At 44.7% G+C, this 8,909-nt stretch overlaps 1 long non-coding RNA gene across 1 annotated transcript; it reads right to left on the reverse strand.

Moving 5' to 3' along the window:
- Nucleotides 1-2,814: 2,814 nt before the first annotated feature.
- Nucleotides 2,815-6,978, reverse strand: LOC134411286 (uncharacterized). Its single transcript, XR_010026322.1, has 3 exons — nt 6,907-6,978; nt 6,063-6,116; nt 2,815-2,869 (listed from the first exon to the last, which is right to left on the reverse strand). It is a non-coding gene; the product is annotated as an uncharacterized LOC134411286 (long non-coding RNA).
- Between the last annotated feature and the right edge of the window lie 1,931 nt (nt 6,979-8,909).

Below are 8,909 nucleotides of genomic sequence, written 5' to 3' on the forward strand. Positions count from 1 at the left end.
ACGTCTTGTCTCGTGGCCCGGAACCTGCTCCTGTCACAGTGACATTCTGCTTAAGCAACGAGATCCACCTATGCTCTGGCCTGTGTCCTTGTTTTGTCGTCCCTCCTGGCTTGTTCTCGGGTTCTGCCTGCTGGTTCACCCTCCAATCCTGATTATTCTTCCATATGGAATCCTGGTTCACAACTCCTAGCTTGCTCCAGAATTAAGCCCACAGTCTATTCCTGGCAGCCTAGCCCTTTGTTTACCTGGATGGTAGGTTTTTAAAGGCTTTATCTCAGCAGGCATTTTTTTCTATTTAGATCCCCTAGAAGAATTAGATCCCCTAGATGTTTTCCTGCATTGAGCAGGGGGTTGGACTCAATGGCCTTGTAGGCCCCTTCCAACTCTGCTATTCTATGATTCTATGAGATTCCCTAGATGAGGGGTAGGCAACCTAGTGCCCTCCAGACATTTTTGACTACAACTCTCACAAGCCCCAGCTAGCATGGTCAATGGTCAAGGATGATGGGATTTGTAGTCGAACACATTTGAAAGGCACAAAGTTTCCTATCCATGTCCTAAATGATGTCTTTTTTATTTGTCATTCCTGATGTATTTTATTACGCTGTGTTATTGCTGTGGATTTCTTGCTGGTTTTTGAACTGTATTTTAGCTTCTTTCGTTACTATTGTTTTTTAAAACACACACAATATGGCACCTTGACTATGCTTCTGGCACAGAAAGCCAAGATATAAATACCAAAATTAATTAAACAATATCTTAAATAATGAGAAGACTGAAACAGAGAAGCTAAAGAATGTAAATACCCCTAAGATCACAAATAGAGCAAAGGGATTAGAGAAACCTGAGAAAAATAAAGATGATGTAGCATTAAGAAGAGAAGAGGAAGGAAACGGCAAAAAGAAATACGCGAGAAAGTACAAGATTGCAATTAAATGTATTAACATTGCATACGGGCTTAAGAAGTTGGTAAATGGCTTACCTGGATCCCAACAGCCCCAGAAGATCCACGTTCTCCTTTGACCCCCTGAAGAATGACACAAATGGAGATACTGGGTGAATGCAAACACCTTTCATTCAAGAGGCAACTGGACAACCATCTGTCAGGGATGCTTTAGGGTGGATTCCTGCCTTGAGCAGGGAGTTGGACTCGATGGCCTTGTAGGCCCCTTCCAACTCTACTATTCTATGATTCTATGGTTCTATGATTCTAAGTGCTAGTGTTCACTTTTAAAGGTTTGGGGACGGGTTATACGAAGGACTGCTTTCACCTGTCCAACTGTGCCCATGCTCTAAAGCAGGGGTGGGCATGACACAGCCCTCATGCAGCCCCCTAGCCTCTGGGGCAGCACCCAAGAAGATCCCACCAATCCTGAAGCTGATTGGTGGGACATTCAGGACAGATAAAAGGAAGGACTTCTTCACACGGTGCAGAGTTCAATTATGGAACTCACTCCCACAAGATGTTGTGATGGCCACCCATTTGGAATGGCTTTAGAAGGGGGTTGGAGGAGAAGGCTATCAGGCCTGATGGCTAAGTGCAACCTCCAGTATGTGAGGTAGTAGAATCATAGAACAGTAGAGTTGGAAGGGGCCTATAAGGCCATCGAGTCCAACCCCTTGCTCAATGCAGGAATCTACCCTACAGCATACTTGACAGATGGTTGTCCAGCTGCCTCTTGAAGGCCTTAAGGGTGGGAGAGCCCACAACCTCCCTAGGTCACTGGTTCCATTGTTGTACTGCTCTAACAGTCAGGACGTTTTTCCTGATGTCCAGCCGGAATCTAGCTTCCTTTAACTTGAGCCCATTATTCCGTGTCCTGCACTCTGGGATGATTGAGAAGGAAGCCTGATATACACCAGTTCCTGGGGAACATGGGTGGGAGGGTGCTGTTGCACCATGTCCTGCTTGTTCATCCCTGGCCGATGGCTGGTTGGCCACTGTGTGAACAGAGTGCTGAACTAAATGGACCCTTGGTCTGATCCAGCAGGGCACTTCTGATGTTCTGAAGAAGGAGGAGAAGGAGGAGGAGAAGAAGTAGGAGAAGAAGAAGTCCTGCTTGTTCATCCCTGGCCGATGGCTGGTTGGCCCCTGTGTGAACAGAGTGCTGGACTAGATGGACCCTTGGTCTGATCCAGCAGGGCACTTCTGATGTTCTTGTTTGGTAGTATGGTAGCGGCAGCAAAACTGCAGCAAAAACTGTGTGACAAACGTAGCTTCAAAACAAGCTAAATTTGTCATTTCTGAGTGACAAAAATTGGCAAACCACCTATTCTTTCGTGTGTGTGTGTGTGTGTGTGTATGTGTAGGGGGGGTTCCCTTCAGCAGCTTGGCATTGGCAGGAGTATGGCCCACAGAGGGTTCCAGTGGGGGAAGTTACCCATCTCTTGCGGGCACCAGAGAGGGTCTTTCCAGGGTTGAAGCTTCATTCGTGAAAAGGCCTCCTAGTGATGTACACAGGGCCACTGCAATGAAGGCCTCCAAGCAAACTTTAAAGACTCACTTGTTTCAGTCACCTCACCTTTTGATGTTGCTATTTTGATATTCATCTCGCCTGAGTTGTTTATTGGCTTTTATAATCGGATCTGATTTTTTATTTCATTTTTAGCTGCTGTTTAAATGATTTTATACCGCATCTGAACCGGTTGTAAATTAGTTATTTGTTCAGAATGTTATTTTATTATGTTTTTTTTTTTTATCTATGTAAGCCACCTTGTGAAGGCTGGGCCCAAAAGGTGGCCCGTATATCCTAAAGAAATAACAACAAAGCCACATCCAAGATATAGTCCTCCAGAATCAAATTGCTACACTCACCTTTGCTCCTTTCTCCCCTTTTTCACCAGGAGTGCCAGGATCTCCAAGAAAGCCCTAAAAGAGAAACATTTGATTGAATTTATTTCATAGAATCATAGAATAGCAGAGTTGGAAGGGGCCTCTAAGGCCATCAAGTCCACCCCGTTGCTCAATGCAGGAATCCACCTTAAAGCACCCCTGACAGATGGCTGTCCAGCTGCCTCTTTAAGGCCTCTAGGGTGGGAGAGCCCACAACCTCCCTAGGGAACTGATTCCATTGTCATACTGCTCTAACAGTCAGGAAGTTTTTCCTGATGTCCAGCCGGAATCTGGCTTCCTTTAACTTGAGCCCGTTATTCCATGTCCTGCACTCTGGGAGGATCGAGAAGAGATATTTGATACGCTTAATCTCCAATGCTCCATAGGGACACACACACATATATAATGTAACAAGTATTATTATTATTATTATTATTATTATTATTATTATTTATTTATATAGCACCATCAATGTACATGGTGCTGTACAGAGTAAAACAGTAAATAGCAAGACCCTGCCGCATAGGCTTACATTCTATTAATATTCTCGTTGTTGGTCTAACCCTGGCTTAACCCTAATTTAATGCAGGACACCGAGGTTAACCTTGGCTTAACCCTGGACAGCATGGTGGGTTCACATGAATATTTATATATCACTCAATAAGCATGTTCAGAAAACACATCAAACCATGGTGGCTAAGCATTTTGAGTTAAACATTGGCACTATTCAGAAGATGACACCTTAAACCCTGCTAGTTAAGGCTTTTGATTAAGCAGCAGGGTTTAAGGTGTTGTGTGCAATGTGTTTTGCAAAACCCCAGTCAATTTCTAACCCGTCAAACCATCTGCAGCAGGGTTAGCGGCTCTAACAGGCCCAGTGTGTCATGTGAACCATTCCTAATTGTGGTGGCTATATAATCAAGGTTTAAACATGCTCAGTAGCCATTTGCTGCAAAAGGGCTAGCATAACCATGGCTGAACAGGCCCATTTTCTCTTCACTTAGGCCTGAACTCTAACTGCAGCAGAAATAAGGTGAGGGTAGGGAAGGCAAGGAAAGGAACCTCTCGTGCAAGCACTGAGTCATGACTGACTCTTGGAGGGACGCCAGCTTTCGCTGACGTTTTCTTGGCAGGCCTTATAGCGGGGTGGTTTGCCGTTGCCTTCCCCGGCCGTTATTACCTTTCCCCCAGCTAGCTGGGTACTCATTTTACCGACCTCGGGAGGATGGAAGGCTGAGTCGACCCGAGCCGGCTGCCTGAAACCAGCTTCCGCTGGGATCGAACTCAGGCCGTGGGGAGAGTTTCAGCTGCAGAAACTGCTGCTTTACCGCTCTGCGCCACACGAGGCTAAGGTGAGGGTAGGAGGTATTTATTTATTTATTGCATTTCTATACCGCCCAATAGCCGAAGCTCTCTGGGCAGTTTACAAAAGGGGCTGTATCACTTCAAAGTGTAAGTGCGGAGGGGGTGGGTACATTTCCTATAGTTCCGCTCCATAAATTAGCAATTAACCGACCAATAGGTGTGACCACTCTGAGCGATGACGGGATGTTGCACGTACTGCCCGTGACCGCATGCTAATGCTTATAAGCCGAATACCAGAGGTTTGCAGTGCTATGCAAATAAATAAATAAATAAATAAATCCAAGGATTTTTGCTTGCGATGAAACTTTTCAGATCATCACATAGCTGTGAACGCGGCAAACCACCCAACCAGAAAGCATGGGAGTGGGGGAAGCATGCACACAGAAAATCAGATAATAATAATAATAATAATAATAATAATAATAATAATAATAATATATTTATTTATTTATTTATTTCTTACCCACCTCTCCCTTTGGATCGAGGTAGGGAACAACATTAGTACGACGATACAGTATAAATCAGATACATACAATTAATTAAAAGACCATATAAAACCAATACAACATAAAAATAACAATCAACAGATCTTAAAAATTCATGGTTTAACGTTCATCTGGGAAGGTCTGCCAGAGAAGAACATAAAAGAGAAGAAGTGCCCTGCTGGATCAGACCCAGGGTCCATCTAGTCCAGAGGTTCCCAAACTTTTTCAGGTCACCGCCCCCTTGGATCTACAAATTCATGCCCAGCGCCCCCCACTCTACACTATAAAAAACATTATTCAGAATAGCGGTTTTCAACAACCCACTAAGGAAGATAATAACAATAAAATTCAAAACAGTAACAATTAATTGACTATTTATTCAAAATCCAATTGCATTTTTTTAGTTTATTCAATTAAATATAATTGATGAACTTGATCCAGTGATATCATCTTGTCAAAGTCTGATAGTCATTTAGCAAGAATATTAGATATCACATTTAGTAACTAGGGTAGAGTACCTCACTATTCATTCTTAATGTGATGGATGGGCTTGATGAAGGGATACCAGTTTCCCAATGCCTGGTTTAAAGTCACTTAACCTGAGTCTTAAATCACCACGTTTAGTAATCTGGAGTCGATTTCTTTGCTTGGAGAGAAGTAGGCAGACCACACTAAAACCACTTTCCACCAAATATGATGTTGGAAATGCAACCAGGAGCTTCTGAACCACGCTCCATAGTGCAGGATAGCAGGGCACACCAAACAGGGTATGCCTCTTCACTAGTGTTTTGGTGCTTTTGAAACATTTCAATTCACCGTTAAAAGGACTCTTCCTAAACGGAATTAATACATGTGTGGATTCTTCCCCTATATGTCTTGGGACCAAACTACCTTCTCCCATAAAAATGTCCCTGGGTTTTAAGACCTTCTGGAGAGGCGCTTCTCAGAAAAGACCACCTTGAGCGCCCCCCTGCCACCCCTTTGCCTCTTAGCGCCCCCCCTGCTGCCCCCTTGCCTCTTAACGCCCCCCTATGCAATCTCACCGCCCCCAAGGGGGCAGTACCGCCCACTTTGGGAACCACTGATCTGGTCCAGCACTCTGTTCACACAGTGGCCCACCAGCTGTTGACCAGGAACCAACAAAGCAGGACATGGTGCAACAGCACCCTCCCGCCCATGTTCCCCAGCAACTGGTGTACATAGGCTTACTGCCTCGAATACTGTAGATGCATTGAGAAGAAAGGAAGACAAACTGGAGCCCAAGATGGTGCATTGAGAATTTCCAGAATGTCACAGAGCAAGAGAATCTGAGAATAGGGGGAAGATATTCTTGGCTGAATAGGGTGTCATCATTCCACCCATCTATTGTCTCAACTCACCACATCTCCTTTTTCTCCAGTAGGTCCTTTATCTCCCTTAAACCCTTGTGGACCCTGAAAAAGAAATGCCGAGATACATAAATTACACGGCAAGGTATATCCAAAGTCTGGTCCCTAGAGGCATTGCTGAAAAGCGACCCATGTGTGGATTTTATGTCAGGAAGTTAGTGCCGCGTTAAAGAGGTACTAACCTCCTGCCCCAAACCTCCCTTTCAATGTCTGGATTGTGAACAACATCCCTTTCAAGCTTGCTGCTTGAAAACAGCAAATTTGCTACTACAATTATTTGCTGACAGGCTCCCCACACTGGTATTTCAAGACTCAAACTGGAGTGCCCGCTGGTGAATGAATCATTCCGAGCAACACATTTGCTCCTTCCTGTGCCTCCTGCTAGTTATCACTCCTCTGTGTTGATCTTTGCAAGGGGTAGACGGGGGCTCAAATCAAAAGAAAATGGGAGAGAAAAGAAGTATAAATAAAAGGAGTTCCCCTGAGGACAAGTCATTGCTAAATTTAACTTCCAAGGCTTCTCTAAACATGCGATTTATTGCAACCTCCTGTTTGGCCACTCACAGAAGTTTGCAGGTCGATTACACGACATCGTCAATGTCCAGGATGTCCCCCTGTACTATTCCCCAGCAAACTCACTTTTAAAAAGATTGGAGATAATGTAATATTTAAGGCTATCACTGAGATATCATGGGATCTCCCCAGTGTGGAAAGTTGGCATCATGGTGGTTGGCACTTTGCAACTGAGATGCTGTGGGTTTCTGGGTTTCTGGGAAAGCGGTGCTGTGTAGACAGTCCTAAAGTCAATACTAACCTCCAAAACCCAGGTTCATACCTGTTCGCCTTCCATACCAGGTAGTCCGGGTCTTTGATCTGTGCCTGGAAGTCCATCTGAACCAGGAAAGCCAGCATGTCCTGGAAGGCCCGGTAACCCAGGTTCACCCTTGAGAAGGAGGCAATGTCTTAATTAAAGGATACTGGAGGACGATACACTTTATGATCTACATCACAGGATTAGGCAACCTGGGGCCCTTGAAATGTTTTGGTCGATCTTTCTCATGATCCCTGACCATGCTGGCTGGTAAGAGTTGACATCTAAAACATCTTGAGAGCACCAGGTGTAGTGTGTTCTTACCTGGTACCCATTCCATCCTTTTTCGCCTGGCTCCCCTGGATGTCCGCGAGGGCCCTGTAGATACAAGTTCAACCCAAGTACAGTCATACAAGCGTAGATTCACCTCCCCTTGTACCGTAAGAAAGCTAGAGTCCCGTTCCGATGAGAGATGCCGGTGGGGAGGGAGGGGGGGGGACAATGAACCTTGTGCAAAGGCCACCTTGGAAACCTTAGTTAAATGGGGGCAGCCAGGGGTGAGCTGTATTCAAAGATTCCCTGAACATTTGAGCCTTGGATCACCCCGCTCCAGAAGCTACTTTACCAAAAGCAGAAAGACCATTTCCCCTTTCCTGAGGTTGGCACTTTATCCTAGGAAATGCAGAAAGCCTTTCCTAGCCTCATGATTGACACTCAACAGAAGGGTGACCATATGGAAAGGAGGACAGGGCTCCTGTATCTTTAACAGCTGTATAGAAAATATCATCATCAACAACAACAACAATAATAAATTTATTTCTTACCCGCCTCTCTGTTTGGATCGAGGCGGGGAACAACAATCAGTATAAAATACATAAAAATGAATTAAAAACATAGTATACATTATTAAAACATCCTAAAAACATCAAAAATTAAAAACATAGTATACATTATTAAAACATCCTAAAAACATCCTAAAATTCCACTGGATAGGCCTGCCGGAATAGATCAGCAGATGTCATTTGTATGCATGCAGCACCTGGTGAAATTCCATCACAACAGTTAAAGCTGCCATTTTTTGTATCTGGTCACCGGGTGCTGCATGCATACAAAGGACACCTGCTGAAATTCCCGTTTCTATTCAACTGTTAAAGATTCAGGAGCCCTTTCCTCCTTTTCCTATAGGCTGACCATATGGAAGGAGGGCAGGGCTCCTGTATCTTTAACAGTTGTACAGAAAAGGGAATTTCAGCAGGTGTCCTTTGTATGCATGCAGCGCCTGGTGAAATTCCCTCTTCATCACAACATCGAAAGCTGGAGGAGCCCTGACTTCTTCACCAGCTACAAAAGAGGGCAGGGCTCCTGCAGCTTTAATTGTTGTGATGAAGAGGGGATTTCACCAGGTGCTGCATGCCTATGAACGACACCTACTGAAATTCCCTTTACAACTGTTAAAGATGCAAGAGCCCTGTCCTCCTTTCCATAGGGTCACCCTACTCAATGGAGGGGATTGCTTTTGGAAGTGCAGACACATTCAGAGAGAAAAGCAACATGGTGGGCAGGGCACTGTTTGCCTATGGCTCTGTGAGACAGCTAGGATAGTCCTAGGGAAAGCATATAGTAATGCCCAGATCCAGTGCCTGCATATGCTCCCTTGAGTTCCATCATGGAAGAAAGGCAGGCTACAAATACATAGGTACAGAACCCAGCTTTCGTTTTTGTTTTTAAAAAGTTGCTAGTCCTTAAGACTGTCAGATAGCTTTGGTGTTGGTTTCTGAGCAGGGGTTTCAGTAGTTAGGGTGACCTCCATCCTTCCTTGCTTTTACCCATGGCTAGCAGGATAATCAGAAGACGTTTACTTCTTGGGAGGAGAGCAATGAGAAACCTTGATAAAATAGTTAAGAGCAGAGACACCACACTGACAACAAAGGTCCGCATAGTTAAAGCCATGGTATTCCCCGTAGTAACCTATGGCTGCGAGAGCTGGACCATAAGGAAAGCTGAGCGAAGGAAGAGAGATGCTTTTG

Source organism: Elgaria multicarinata, chromosome 19, assembly GCF_023053635.1.
Source record: "Elgaria multicarinata webbii isolate HBS135686 ecotype San Diego chromosome 19, rElgMul1.1.pri, whole genome shotgun sequence".
Taxonomy (NCBI): domain Eukaryota; kingdom Metazoa; phylum Chordata; class Lepidosauria; order Squamata; family Anguidae; genus Elgaria; species Elgaria multicarinata.